At 46.9% G+C, this 15,190-nt stretch overlaps 1 protein-coding gene across 3 annotated transcripts in view; it reads right to left on the minus strand.

Moving 5' to 3' along the window:
* Positions 1–15,190, minus strand: part of LOC140429416 (CMP-N-acetylneuraminate-poly-alpha-2,8-sialyltransferase-like) — a 100,942-nt gene that overhangs the window by 73,189 nt on the left and 12,563 nt on the right. The window lies entirely within an intron of this gene.

The raw sequence follows: 15,190 nt of genomic DNA on the forward strand, positions 1-15,190 counted from the left end.
GCTAAATACATCTGGGTACTGGGTTAGGATGTCGTCGTTGCTGGCCTGAAGATCCGAATGGGACGGTGTCGTGGTGTAGACCTTTTGAATGAGGTTCAGTTGCTTGCAGGTGTGCGCACCTAGCAGGGCCGCCCTGTCTGGTTTAACAATCTCGAAGCGTAAACTTGCTTGTGTGTGTCGGCTGGACACTTGCAGATTGCAGGACCCCAGTGACTTGATTGCGTTTCCATTGTAGTCCAGGAGTTTGCAAGCAGCTGGAAGGATTGTGGGGGGCTTCTTGATTCTTTTGAAGTCCAGCTGCGAAATCAGGTTGGCGGAGGCACCCGTATCCAGTTTGAACTGGAAGGGGCAGTGGTTGACCGTTATCACTGCATGCCATTCGTCCTCGAAATCCACGGCCAGGATTGATTGGACTCACGAAGTGTCCGGTGTGATGTATTTGCACTTTGTAATAATACCCACTCAGTAAGTGTTGTCCGGGTATTCATCATCTGGATCCGTCGCACTGCCTGGATCAGGGTCATGCATTCGGTGTTGCATACTTCTGATGCGCCGCTGTCGAAATTGGGAGCGCTAGCTTCTGACTGGTGGTGTATCTGCACAGGGCTGCATAGTGGTTTGGTTTCCCACAGTTTAAACAGCGTTTGCCTCTTGCAGGGCAGTCTTATTTTTTAAGTGGGCGGTGCCGCAGTTCGCACACGTCATGATGTTGGCGTCATGACGCTCAGTGTGTCGTTCTGCGGTGCGGTTCTCGGAGGTCTGCACCTGTGCAGTGCGGTTTTCGCCCGCTTTGTGTTCCCGATCGCATTGCGCATGCGTCGGGCCCCCCGAAGAGCGCACAAAATGGCCGCTTTCGTCAATGTGGAGGCGCTGCATCCGGGAGATGGCCTGAACACTCTCCACCTCTTGAGAGTCTTGTTTTTCACTTTCTGCCGTTTTGTACTGTGAATAGCGATTTTTAGAGTGCTCATCAACTGGGAGGGTCAGGTGCTTGATTTTCAACAATTGCTCTCGCAGAGGATCAAAGTGGACTCCAAAAGCGATTTGGTCTCTGATCATGGAGTCAGTGATATCATCGAAGTTGCAGGATTCCGCTAGCAGTCTAAGGTTAGTTAGCTAGGAGATGAAGGATTCGTCATTACCTTGCATCCTCTGCTTGAAGATGTAGCGCTCAAAGATTTTGTTGGTGTCCAACTCGCAGTGGCTGTCGAATTTGTCCAGGATGGTTTGGTACTTCGTTTTGTCCTGCCCTTCAGAAAGGTGAAAGGAGTTGAAGATCTCTATTGCATGGTCACCCGCAGTGGTGAGTAGAAGGGCTATCTTCCGAGCATCGGTCGTGCCATTGAGGTCGGATGCATCCACGTATAGTTGAAATTTCTGCTTGAATGATCGCCAGTTGCCACTAAGATTGCCGGTGGTCCTGAGCTGATGAGGAGCCTGAATCTTGTCAATTGTGCCTGTATGCAGGAGCTGGTTGTCACGGATCTTGCTGAGTTGAACTAAATAGATTGAACAGTCACACCTGGTATCATGTTGTGTTATGCTGCTTTGGATAACACAGGCTGCTACTTGATGCAGTCTTAACTAAAGGATGCTCCAGACTCTGAAATGAGTTCAACATATTTATTGAACTATTAACACAATTCTCAAATAAGTTCGACTCTCTGCTAATCTAACTGTAGTAACTCAGTCTTACTGTACCAGCTTGCTCTAAACCACGTGCTGGGGTGTGATGCTGCTGATCAACCCTGTCTAACTCTCTAGATGTCTGTCTGTGGAAAGAGGCAGGGTGTGAGTGCCTCATCCCTTTTATAGTGTTTATGTCATGCCCCCTTGTGGTGATGCCACCTCTGAGTGTCCTGACTGCCCATTGGTTGTGTCCTATTCTGAGTGTTCATTGGTTGCATGTTTGCATATCATGACAGTTTTCTTAATAGGTAACAGCCCAGGAAACCCATGGTGGGGATCTGCCATCAGTGGGACCGGAAGATCCAGTCGGCGGGAATAGTAGAAAATTCCGACCGTAGAATGGTTCCAACACTTAAGGTGGCCATTCAACCCATGAATTCTGTACCAGATTACTGCAAGAGAAATATAGCTGGAAGCACTTTTCTCTGTGGCTCTGCAAATATTTTCCTGTCAGGTGCTTCCCAATCTCTTTTCAAATAACGATTGAATCTGTCTCCAACATGCTTTCAGGCACTGCATTCCCAATCCTAACCACCCTCTGGATTTTTCCTTGTCTTTCTGTTGGCTTATTTTGCTCATCATTATTGATCCATGTCCTTTGATTCTTGACCCTTCTGCCAATAGGAACTGTTTCTCTGTATCTGGCCCACTCAAGATTTTGAACATCTCTCCAATATCTCCTACCAACCTGCTCTTCCAGTTTCTATTCACCTAACGGAAGTCCTTAATCTCTGGACTAATTTATGTAAATATTTTCTGCACCCTCTCTACAGCCTTCAAATACTTCATAAAATCTGATGCTCAGCTTTGGGCAAATACTTCACTTGAGGCAGAACCAGTGTTTTATAAACCTCTTTGCTTTTGTAACCTATTTATAAAGCTCAGGATCTCACATGTCTTGTTGACCAAAGCCAACCTGCCCTGTCACCTTCAATGATTTGTGCACAAAAACCTCCAGGTCTCTTTGTTCCTGCATTTCCATCAGAATTGTATATTTTATTTGGTATTGTTTTGACAGGTGCTTCTCTCAGTTTTGACAGTTGATTTTGAGAGGTCTGTTGACAGTTGCAATGAGCTTGACAGTCATGGGTTTATGCACTTTTTATGTATATTTATGGCGACATTTCACAATTCCAAAAGGCCCCTAACATACCCCAAAGGACACAAGGCAGGTAGTAAGGTGGTCAAGAAGGCACACTGGATAATTTTGTTTTATTGGTCGAAGCCTAAAATATAAAAGCTCAAACTTTGTGGAGCCCACACAAAGGTGTTTTCGCCAGTCACTTGCCTAGACATGGATAGATTTGGCTCAGTAGAGAAGGAAAATTGTGCTGTGTAAAGTTTTTGCAAAAAAAAAAGTTGAATGCCAAGATGTCTCAAACATTTCCAGTGGTTATGCATACTTAAGTTGCATCCACAAGAGCCAATGTTTTGGCATTATCTAAACTACTATATCTTCCGCTGGAATATGGCAGCACGGTAGCACAGTGGTTAGCACAGTTGCTTCACAGCTCCAGGGTCCCAGGTTCAATTCCTGGCTTGGGTCACTGTCTGTGTGGAGTCTGCACGTTCTCCCCGTGTGTGCGTGGGTTTCCTCCGGGTGCTCTGGTTTCCTCCCACTGTCAAAAGATGTGCAGGATGGGTGGATTGGCCATTCTAAATTGCTCTCAGTGTCCAAAAAGGTTTGGTTGGGTTACGGGGATAAAGGGGATAGGGTGGAGGCGTGGGGCTTAAATAGGGTGCTCTTTCCAAGGGCCGGTGCAGACTCGATGGGCTGAATGACCTCCTTCTGCACTGTAAATTCTATGATTCTATGGTGTATGAATAGAAGAAACATTGCAACAGCTGGTACCGACTCATCAGGAGTCACAACCAGCTGGGTCAGTGCCACCACAGGAGATGCTTTGGCCATAATGGCAAAGCCAGGTCTGGATACATCTGTCCAGCAGTGATGATCAAACATTGTTTTCTTCAGCATGGAAAGAATTAGCTGCAGCTAATAAATGAAGAATAGGGATTATGCGCACAGCCCATAGATTGGTCTTATTCATAGCATAGCAGTAGACGTCACTTCAACTACATGCTTATTCAGTAGATCTTAAGAAAATAGCATCATGAAGAATACTGGGCGGGATTCTCCGACCCCGCGCCGGGTCGGCGAATCGCCGGCGGGCCACGCGAATAGCGCCATGCCGCCCCGACGACGGCACGTGATTCTCTGCAGAGCATTGGCACCGGCATGGTTGACGCGACGCCGGTCGCGGGCCGCTCTATGTGGCCGGCCCGCCGATTCTCCGGCCCGGCCATAAGAAGATAGGTGAACTTGGAGCATGGATTGGTACTTGGGACTATGATGTTGTGGCCATTACGGAGACATGGTTAGAACAGGGACAGGAATGGTTGTTGGAAGTTCTGGGGTATAGATGTTTCAGTAAGAGCAGGGAAGGTGGTAAAAGAAGTGGAGGAGTAGCATTGTTTATCAAGGATAGTTTAACGGCTGCAGAAAGGCAGTTCGAAGCGGATCTGCCTACTGAGGTAATATGGGCCGAAGTTAGAAATAGGAAAGGAGTGGTCACATTGTTAGGAGTTTTCTATAGGCCCCCAAATAGTAATAGAGATGTGGAGGAAGAAATTGCAAAACAGATTATGGATAGGTCTGGAGGTCTCAGGGTAGTTGTCATGGGTAACTTTAACTTTCCAAATATTGATTGGAACCTCTATAGGTCGAACAGTTCGGATGGGGCAGTTTTTGTACAGTGTGTGCAGGAGGGTTTCCTGACACAATATGTGGATAGGCTGACAGGGGGGGGGGGGGGGCACATTGGATTTGGTACTGGGTAATGAACCAGGCCAAGTGTTAGATTTGTTTGTGGGAGAGCACTTTGGAGATAGTGACCACAATTCGGTGTCTTTCACTATTGCAATGGAGAGGGATAGGGCCATGCGGCAGGGCAAGGTTTATAATTGGGGGAGGGGTAATTATAATGTGATTAGGCAAGAATTAGGGAGCATAAGATGGGAACAGAAACTGTCAAGGAAAGGCACAAATGAAAAGTGGAGCTTGTTCAAGGAACGAATACTGCGTGTCCTTGACAGGTATGTCCCTGTCAGGCAGGGAAGAAATGGCCGTGTGAGGGAACCATGGTTCACAAAAGAGGTTGAATGCCTTGTCAAGAGGAAAAAGTAAGCGTATGCAAGGATAAGAAAACAAGGTTCAGTTGGGTCGCTTGAGGGTTACAAGGTAGCAAGGAATGAGCTTTAAAAAAGGCTTAGGAGAGCTAGGAGGGGGCATGAGAAGTCCTTAGCTGGTCGGATCAAGGAAAACCCCAAGGCTTTTTACTCTTATGTAAGAAATTAAAGAATGACCAGGGTGAGGTTAGGGCCGGTCAAGGACAGTAGTGGGAACTTGTGCATGGAGTCAGAAGAAATAGGAGAGACGTTGAATGAATACCTTTCTTCAGTGTTCACCAAGGAGAGCGGCCATGTTTTTGAGGATGAGAGTGTGATACAGGTGGGTAGGCTGGAGGAGGTAGATGTTCTGAGGAAGGATGTATTAGCAATTTTGAAAAACCTTAGGATCGACAAGTTCCCTGGGCCAGATGGGATATATCCAAGGATTCTTTGGGAGGCAAGGGCTTTGATCTTTGGGCCCTCACTGTCCACGGGGATAGTGCCAGAGGACTGGAGAGTGGCGAATGTTGTTCCTCTGTTCAAGGAAGGGAAAAATTATAGGCCGGTTAGTCTTACTTCGGTGGTCGGTAAGTTAATGGAAAAGGTCCTGAAGGGTAGGATCTATGACTATTTGGAAAGATGCAGCTTAATCCGGGATAGTCAACACAGATTCGTGAAGGGTAAGTCTTGCCTCACAAATTTGATTGAATTCTTTGAGGATGTAAGTAAGTGTGTAGATGAAGGTAGAGCAGTTGATGTCGTATACATGGATTTTAGTAAGGCGTTTGATAAGGTTTCCCATGGTCGGCTTATGAAGACAGTAAGGAGGTGTGGGATAGAGGGAAATTTGGCCAATTGGATAAGTAACTGGCTATCACATAGAAGACAGAAGGTGGTGGTGGATGAAAATTTTTCAGACTGGAGACCAGTTACCAGCGGTGTACCACAGGGGTCAGTGGACATGAACCCCAAGATCTCTCTGTTCCTCCACATTCCTCCGAACCCTCTGCTATTTGTGATTTTTATCAATGACTTGGAGGAGGGGGCTGAAGGGTGGGTCAGTAAATTTGCTGATGACACCAAGATTGGTGGAGTAGTGGATGAGGTGGAGGGATGTTGTAGGCTGCAAAGAGACATTGATAGGATGCAGAGCTGGGCTGAAAAATGGCAGATGGAGTTTAACCCTGATAAGTGCGAGGTGATTCATTTTGGAAGAAAACAATTTGAATGCAGATTACAGGGTCAACGGCAGGATTCTGAGGAATGTGGAGGAACAGAGAGATCTTGGGGTTCATGTCCACAGATCTCTGAAGGTTGCCACTCAAGTGGATAGAGCCGTGAAGAAGGCCTATAGTGTGTTTGCGTTTATTAGCAGGGGCCTTGAGTTTAAGAGCCGCGGGGTTATGCTGCAACTGTACATGACCCTGGTGAGACCACATTTGGAGTATTGTGTGCAGTTCTGGTCACCTCACTATAGGAAGGATGTGGAAGCATTGGAAAGGGTACAAAGGGGATTTACCAGGATGCTGCCTGGTTTGCAGGATAGGTCTTATGAGGAAAGGTGCATGTAGCTGTTACAAGGGGGCATAACTGTAAGGTTCAGGGTGGGAGATATAGGAGGGATGTCCGAGGTAGGTTCTTTACTCAGAGAGTGGTTAGGGTGTGGAATGGACTGCCTGTTGTGATAGTGGAGTCGGACACTTTAGGAACTTTCAAGCAGTTATTGGATAGGTACATGGAGCACACAAGAATGACAGGGAGTGGGATAGCTTGGTCTTGGTTTCGGACAATGCTCGGCACAACATCGAGGGCCGAAGGGCCTGTTCTGTGCTGTACTGTTCTATGTTCTAAAAGAGCCAAGTCCCGCCGGCGCCATTCTAACCTGCTCTGGGCCGGCGGGTCCTTGGTGTGGAACGGTCGGGTGGCGGCCTGAGGGGGGGCGAGGGGGGGTCCGAACCCGGAGGGGCCTCCGATGTGGCCTGGCCCACGATCGGGGCCCGCCAATCGGCGGGCCGGCCTCTCTGGCTATGGGAACATAGGAATTAGGAGTAGAAAGAAGTAGGCAATTCAGCCCTTTGAGCTTGCTCCACCATTCAATGAGATCATGGCTGATCTCTTCCTGGTCGCAAATCCACCTCCCCACCTGTTCCCCATCTCCCTTTAACCCATTTTTTAATCAAAAATATATCTATCGCTTTCTTGAAAACATTTAATGACTCAGATTCCACCGCAAGTTCCACAAATTTACCACCCTCTGTGAGAAGTGGTTCTTCCTCATCTCAGTTCTAAATCTACCACCTCTCAACCTATATCCGGGACCTCTTGTTCTAGATTTCCCCACAAGGGAGAACATTTGGTCTATGTTTACTTTATCAATACCATTTAGTATTTTATACAACTCGATCAGATCCCCTCTCTATCTTCTAAACTCCAGCGAGTATAAGTCCAAACTGTTTAACCTTTCCTCATACTTTAACTCTTTCATCCCAAAATCAATCTGGTGAACCTCCTCTGAACTGCCTCCAATGCCACCACATCCTTCCTCAAATAAGGAGATCAAAACTGGACATAATACTCCAGATGTGGTCTCACTATCACCCTATACAATTGCAACAATACTTCTCTACTTTTATACTCCAGTCCTTTTGTAATAAATATTAACATTCCATTTGCCTTTTTAATTACATGCTGTACCTGCATACTGACTTTCTGCAATTCATGAACAAAGACACCTAGATCCCTCGGCCCAGACGCATCTTGTATCTGTTTTCCATTTAGATAATAATTCGCATTTCTATTTCTTCAGCTAAAATGCAAAACCTCACACTTATCTATGTGGCCATCTAAAATGGCTGCCCGCAAAGGACAATGGGAACTGTGGTCAGGTTGGGACACAGACGATACACAGCCCCTGTGTATTGTGCAGAGGAAACCAGACCTACACAGAAACTTGCACCTGCTAAAGGTCAATCACCGATTTCCCCAGGACAATGGGACACAGATTGAAACATAGCAGCAGTAACAGACTCGGGGGCACCAACGTGCCTTGGACAATAACAACTAGGACCCTCCCAGCCATCGAGGTACCCGCCCCTAATTGGCCAGAATCGATTAGGGTGATCGAAATCCTATCGATCCACTGGATCCCGAGTTGGAACCGCCCAAAAGAGCGCAAAAGATCGGAGGATAAGAAGAACTGCGTGACCTGTCTGTCTCTTTTGGGACTGGCCTCTGCCTCACCAACTGCAGCACATCGACCAGCCAAGTTCAAGGACCTGCGATTGCTACCTGAAGGACGAGCCACAGCCTCGATGTACCTGACGATTTCCAGCCGCCTCACGTGGGGATTCAGATAAAGGCCTTGTCTAACCTGCACAGAGCCGGTCACATGAAAGTTAAGTAAAGGTCATTTAAGCGGTTAGGTATATTTTAATGCGTAGCCGCGTGTAAATTATTACACATAGAACCAAGCCTATGTTTAATAATAAACAATAATTGAACTAATATACTGGTTGAGTGGTTATTTGTCCAATATATGAATCATACTCGCGTCTTATGGTTATTATTACTAAAGATAAAAGAGCAACATTTACATTAAACTCCATCTGCCAAATTTTGGCCCAATCTCCTAGCCTATTTATATCCAACTATAAAATCTTTATCTCCTCTTCACTGCCTGCTTCCCCACACTATTTTAATATCATCCACAAATTTTCCTATATTAGATTCTGTCCCTGCTTGCAGAAAATTCATATAAATTGTAAACAGTTGAGGTCCAAGGACTGATCCCTGTGGCACCACACTAGTTACAGTTCGCCAGCCAGAGAAGGACCTATTTATCCTGACCCTCTGATTTATGTCAGTCAGCCAATTCTCAATACAATCCGGTACTCTACCCGCAATCCCCTGTGATTTCATCTTCTGAATCAGTCTTTTATGCGGCACCTTCTGAAAGTCTAGATATACCACATCTACAGGTTCCCCATTATCCATCTTGCTGGTTACGTCCTCAAAGGAATTAAGCAAGTTTGTCGAGCATGACTTACCCCTCATACAACCATGCTGACAATGGTGGATTGAGCTTTGTCTTTCCTGATGTCCAGAGGTCAAGCTAACCAGTCTATAGTTTCCTCATTTTTGCCCCTCTCCCTTTTTGAATAGCCGCGTCACATTGGCATGTTTCCAATCCACCGGGGCCCTTCCAGAATCCAGGGAATTCTGAAATATCATAACCAATGTATCCACAATCTTGGCTGCCATCTCCCTTAATACTGAGGGTGCAGGCCATCTGATCTTGGAGATTTATATGCCCTTAATCCCATCAGTTTACTCAATACCGTCTCCCTAGTGATGGCTATTGCACCAATTTCCTTTGCATTAACTGCAGTTTTTGGAAAATGTTTATCATCTTCTACCGTGAAGACAGGCAAAATATTGGCTCAGTGCCTCTGCCATCTCTATGTTGCCTATTATTAGCTCACCAGTATCGTCCACTAAAAGGCCAACATTTACTTTAGCTATTCAGTTTCTCTTTATACTAGGGGCTTTTCACAGTAACTTAATTTGAAGCCTACTTGTGACATTAAGCTACTTTCATTTCATTTTCATATACTTACATAAGCTTTTGGTATCAGTGTTTATGTTTTCTGCGAGTTTCCTTTTGTAATTCATCTTAGCTCTTTTGATTTTATTTCTATTAGCCATTTGCTGGACCTTAAAATTCTCCCGACCCTCCAGCTTACCACTAGCTTTTGCCTTGATTCCTTCCTTGACTTCCTTGTTTAGCCATGGAACGTTTTTTTCCCCTTTTACAATTCCGCTTCCTCTCAGGAATATACTTTGATTGAGTGGTATTTAATATCTCCCTGAACATCCACCATTGTTCCTCAACTGTCCCACCCAGTCTACTTGGCCAACACTTTCCTCAGGCCTGTATAATTACTTCTGCCCAATGTTAAAACTGTAGTATGGCACTCTGTCTTCTCTCGCTCAATCTGAATTTGAAATTCTGGCATGTTGCGTTCACTCGTTCCAAGAGGATCCTGAACGACAAGACTATTTACCAAGCCTTCTTTGTTACATAATACTAAATCTAAACTACCCTGCTCCCTGGTTTGCTCCATAACATATTGCTCCAAAAAACAATCCCTGATACACTCTATGAAATCTCCCTCGAGGCTACTAAAAGGAAGAACCTTTTCTATGAGAAGAGAAGACAACACTCAAGGGAAGAGATTTAAAGTTTTCGCCAGAAGAATTAGAAGTGAGTTGATGAGTAATTTTTTCATCCAGCACTGTGTGGAAGACAAGAACTCACTGCCTGAAGGGTGGTGGATGCAGAAACATTCATTACATTAAATAGTGGTTGGATAAGTACATGAGGTGCTGACAGAGCAATGGGCCAAGTGCTGGTTGGTGGGATCAGGCAAGGGAGCTCTTCCTCATCTGACATGCACATAATGGAACGAACAACCTCCTCTTGTGCTGTAAATCTTTCATGTTTCTATTCTCAGGCAAGATAACCAACACTAGTTCAATGAGACATGTAGGAGATCACGCCAGGAGCAGCAAAAGGCTAAATGTTGTGCCAACTTGATGAAGCCACAACACAGGAAATATAAGTGTTAAGCATGTGTTGAGGAGAAGCAACAGACTCTAGACAGAGCTAAGCGATCCCACATTCATGGAGTTCTTCCTCATCAAGTCATGAAAACTAGCGGACAATTCCGAATAAGGGGCGGGATTCTCCGACCCCCCACCGGGTCGGAGAATCGCCGGGGGCTGGCGTGAATCCCGCCCCCGCCGGTTGCCGAATTCTCCGGCACCGGAGATTCGGCGGGGGCGGGAATCGCGCCGCGCCGGTTAGCGGGCCCTCCCCCACGATTCTCCGGCCCGAATGGGCTGAGGTCCCGCTGCTAGGTTGCCTCTCCCGCCGGCGTGGATTGAACCACCTACCTTACCGGCGGGACAAGGCGGCGTGTGCGGGCTCTGGGTCCACCTACCTTACCGGCGGGCCCTCTGGGGGGGGCGCGGGGCGATCTGGGCCCGGGGAGTGCTCCCACGGTGGCCTGGCCCGCGATCGGGGCCCACCGATCCGCGGGCGGGCCTGTGCCTTGGGGGCACTCTTTTCCTTCCGCCTTCGCCACGGTCTCCACCATGGCGGAGGCGGAAGAGACTCCCTCCACAGCGCATGCGCGGGGATGCCGTGAGCAGCCGCTAACGCTCCCGCGCATGCGCCGCCCGGAGATGTCATTTCCGCGCCAGCTGGCGGGGCAACAAAGGCCTTTTCCGCCAGCTGGCGGGGCGGAAATTAGTCAGGCGCGGGCCTAGCCCCTCAAGGTTGGGGCTCAGCCCCCCAAGATGCAGAGGATTCCGCACCTTTGGGGCGGCGCGATGCCCGACTGATTTGCGCCGTTTTTGGTGCCGGTCGGCGGACATCGCGCTAATACCGGAGAATTTTGCCAAGAGATGGTTCCATGAGTCATTTCATTCTCAATGATGATGGTGCCCAGCTAAAGTGCAAACCCTGAAGTGATCGGTTGGAGTCGGAAATGTTGAGTGGATAATCTATCCCAGCCTTCTCCTGAGGTCCCCACTGCCTCTGCTAATTTGATTTACTCCAGATGATAGCAGTAAATGGGTGAGTGCCAGAACAAATCTAACGCTATGGGTCCCAACAACATCCAAGCTGTAGTGTTGCAAACCTGTGATTCAGAGCTATTCACGCTTTCAGCCAAGCTATTGCAGTATAGTTTTAACACAGGCCTTTACCCAATAATATGGAAAGTGTTACAGGTAAAGGAAAGAAAAATCCTACCCAACCAATATTGGCCCTATCAATGTCATGTCAAAAAGGCCATAAGACACAGGAACAGAATTAGGCCACTCGGCCCATCAAGTCTGCTCCGCCATTCAATCATGACTGATATTTTTCTCATCCCCATTCTCCTGCCTTCTCCCCATATACCTTGATCCCCTTATTAATCAAGAACCTATCTATCTCTGTCTTAAAGACACTCAGTGATTTGGCCCCCACAGTCTTCTGCGGCAAAGAATTCCACAGATTCACCACCCTCTGGCTGAAGAAATTCCTCCTCATCTCTGTTTTAAAGGATCGTCCCTTTAGTCTGAGATTGTGCCCTCTGGTTCTAGTTTTCCCTACTAGTGGAAACATCCTCTCCACGTCCACTCTAACCAGGACTCAGTATCCTGTAAGTTTCCGTAAGATCGCCCCTTTGTGGGCAGCACGGTAGCACAGTGGTTAGCACTATGGCTTCACAGCGCCAGGGTCCCTGGTTTGATTCCCCGCTGGGTCACTGTCTGTGCGGAGTCTGCACGTTCTCCCCGTGTCTGCGTGGGTTTCCTCCGGGTGCTCCGGTTTCCTCCCACAGTCCAAAGATATGCCAATTAGGTGGATTGGACATGCTAAATTGCCCTTACTGTTCAAAAAGGTTAGATGGGGTTATTGGGTTAAGGGGATAGGGTGCAAGTGAGAGCTTAAGTGGGTCGGTGCAGACTTGATAGGTCAAATGACCTCCTTCTGCACTGTATGTTCTATGTAATCTTATGTAATCATCCTTCTAAACACCAATGAGTACAGACACAGAGTCCTCAACCGTTCCTCATACGACAAGCTCTTCATTCCAGGGATCATTCTTGTGAACCTCCTCTGGACCTTTAACAATGCCAGGAGATGGGCTGATCAGTGGCAAATGGAATTTAATCTGGAAAAGTGTGAGATGATGCACGTGGGCAGGACAAGCAAGGCATGTCAATACATGGTAAACTGCAGGACCCTGGGAAGCACCAAGGATCAGAGGGACCTTGGTGTGCATGCACACCGGTCCCTTAAAATGGCAGGACAGGTAGACACAGTGGTTAAGAAGGCATATGGTATACTTGACTTTATTAGCCGAGGCATAGAGTTTAAGAGGGAGATTATGTTGGAACGGTATAGAACATTGATTAGGCCATAGCTCAGAGTAATGTGCATAGTTCTAGAATCCACATAATAGGAGGGAGATAATAGCACTACAAGGGAGGCTTGGTTGCTGCTTGCGGTGATGCCGAGTTTCTCAAGCTTCCTGTTCTTGGTGTGCATATAGGTGGCGTAGTATTTTTGTCTCATCTATTTGGCAGTGTTCCGCAGCTGGTCTGCTGCGTCCTGAGCGCAAGTTGAGAATATGGACTCTATCTTGGTTTCCAGTCTATCTTAGTCGCGACGTCTGCTGAAGAGCTGGTGTATGAGGTGGATGAGGAATGTGAGAGAGGTGCGACGGCAGAATCTCTCAGTGTAGTCTGTGTTATAGGTCGTCTTGGGTGGGTTTGTGATCTGTAGCCCTTTTGGGATCTTGTCAGACGAGGTGGGGCGCAGCAGACATCTACAGACGCTGAAAGATGCCCTCGTACGAACGGGATATGGCGCTTGACTCATCGGTTGACAGTTCCAACGCGCCACAGCAAAAAACCGCACCAACCTCTTCAGAAGGCAAACACGGACACAACCTACAGAGTACCCTTCGTTGTCCAGTACTTCCCCGGAGTGGAGAAACTACGACATCTTCTTCACAGCCTTCAACACGTCATCGATGAAGACGAACATCTTGCCAAGGTCATCCTCACACCCCCACTACTTGCCTTCAAACAACCGCACAACCTCAAACAAACCATTGTTTGCAGCAAACTACCCAGCCTTCAGAACAGTGACAACACCACACAACCCTGCCATGGCAATCTCAGCAAGACGTGCCAGATCATCGACATGGATACCACCATTACACATGAGAACACCACCCACCAGATATGCGGTACATACTCGTGCGACTCGGCCAACGTTGTCTACCTCATACGCTGCAGGAAAGGATGTCCCGAAGCATGGTACATTGTCGAGACCATGCAGACTCTGCGACAATGCATGAACGGACATCGCGCAACAATCGCCAGGAAGGAATGTTCCCTTCCAGTCGGGGAACACTTCAGCAGTCAAGGGCATTCAGCCTCTGATCTTCGGGTAAGCGTTCTCCAAGGCGGCCTCCAGGACGCACGGCAATGCAGAATCACCGAGCGGAAACTTATAGCCAAGTTCCGCACACATGAGTACGGCCTCAACCGGGACCTGGGATTCATGTCGCATTACCTTCACCCCCCATCATCTGGCCTGGGCTTGCAAAATCCTACCAACTGTCCTGGCTTGAGACAATTCACATCTCTTTAACCTGGGATTACCCCTCTCTCTGGATCTGTAAAGACTTAATTACCTGCAAATGCACGCATTCAAAGTATCGTCTTGCATCTTTGACTTTGTCTATATATATGTTTCTGGAACCTACCTCTCCATTCACCTGAGGAAGGAGCAGTGCTCCGAAAGCTAGTGACTTGAAACAAACCTGTTGGACTTTAATCTGGTGTTGTAAGACTTCTTACTGTAGAAAGAGTGCAGAAAAGATTTATTCGGATGCTACAGGGACTTGATGCTTTGAGCTATAAGGAGAAGCTGGATAGACTGGGACTTCTTTACCTGGAGCAGAGGAGGCTTATGGGTGAACTTATAGAGGTCTATAAAATAATGAGGGGCATATTTATGGTAGCTAGTCAACATCTTTTCCCAAAGGTAGGGGAGTCTCAAACTAGAGGGCATATATTTAAGGTGAGAGATACAGAAGGGTCCAGAGGGACAATTTTTTCACAGAGAGTGGTGAGTGTCTGGAACGAGCTGTCAGAGGCAGTGGTAGAGGGTACAATTTTGACTTTTAAAAAAGCATTTAGACAGTTATATGGGTAAGATGGGTACAGAGGGATATGGGCCAAATGCGGGCAATTGGGACTAGCTTAGTGGTAAAAACTGGACGGCATGGAGAGGTTGGGCTGAAGGGCCTGTTTCCATGCTGTAAACCTCTATGATTCCTTAATGGCAAATGTATAGGCTGTTTACTTACCTTTTCCTAATGTTTGCTAATACATTATTGATGAGGTGGCGATGGAACAAAGTTCAGTAGAGCTAAATACTTCACCAGTAGTTTCTACTTGCATTACTTCATTTTTTAAATTCATACTTTTTTCCCACTATAATTAACAAAATGTTATAATTTGCCCCCAAGTGTGAAATAATAACTCAGTTATAATTAATTCCTCTTTAAATTTATGTAATAACATGTCTGTTTCTTATTCTACGGATTAGATGGGGGGGTTTCCACATCGACCCTGCAGTTTCCCATTGTAATTTCAAAAGCGTCAATTTAGCCTTTGGAAACAGAAACATATTTATGTCCTTTTGTTACTCTGTGTAAATCAAAGACTTAAGAGCTGGTATCACCCTTACCATTCCTATTGA

The sequence above is a fragment of the Scyliorhinus torazame genome, chromosome 9, assembly GCF_047496885.1.
Source record: "Scyliorhinus torazame isolate Kashiwa2021f chromosome 9, sScyTor2.1, whole genome shotgun sequence".
Classification (NCBI taxonomy): Eukaryota; Metazoa; Chordata; class Chondrichthyes; order Carcharhiniformes; family Scyliorhinidae; genus Scyliorhinus; species Scyliorhinus torazame.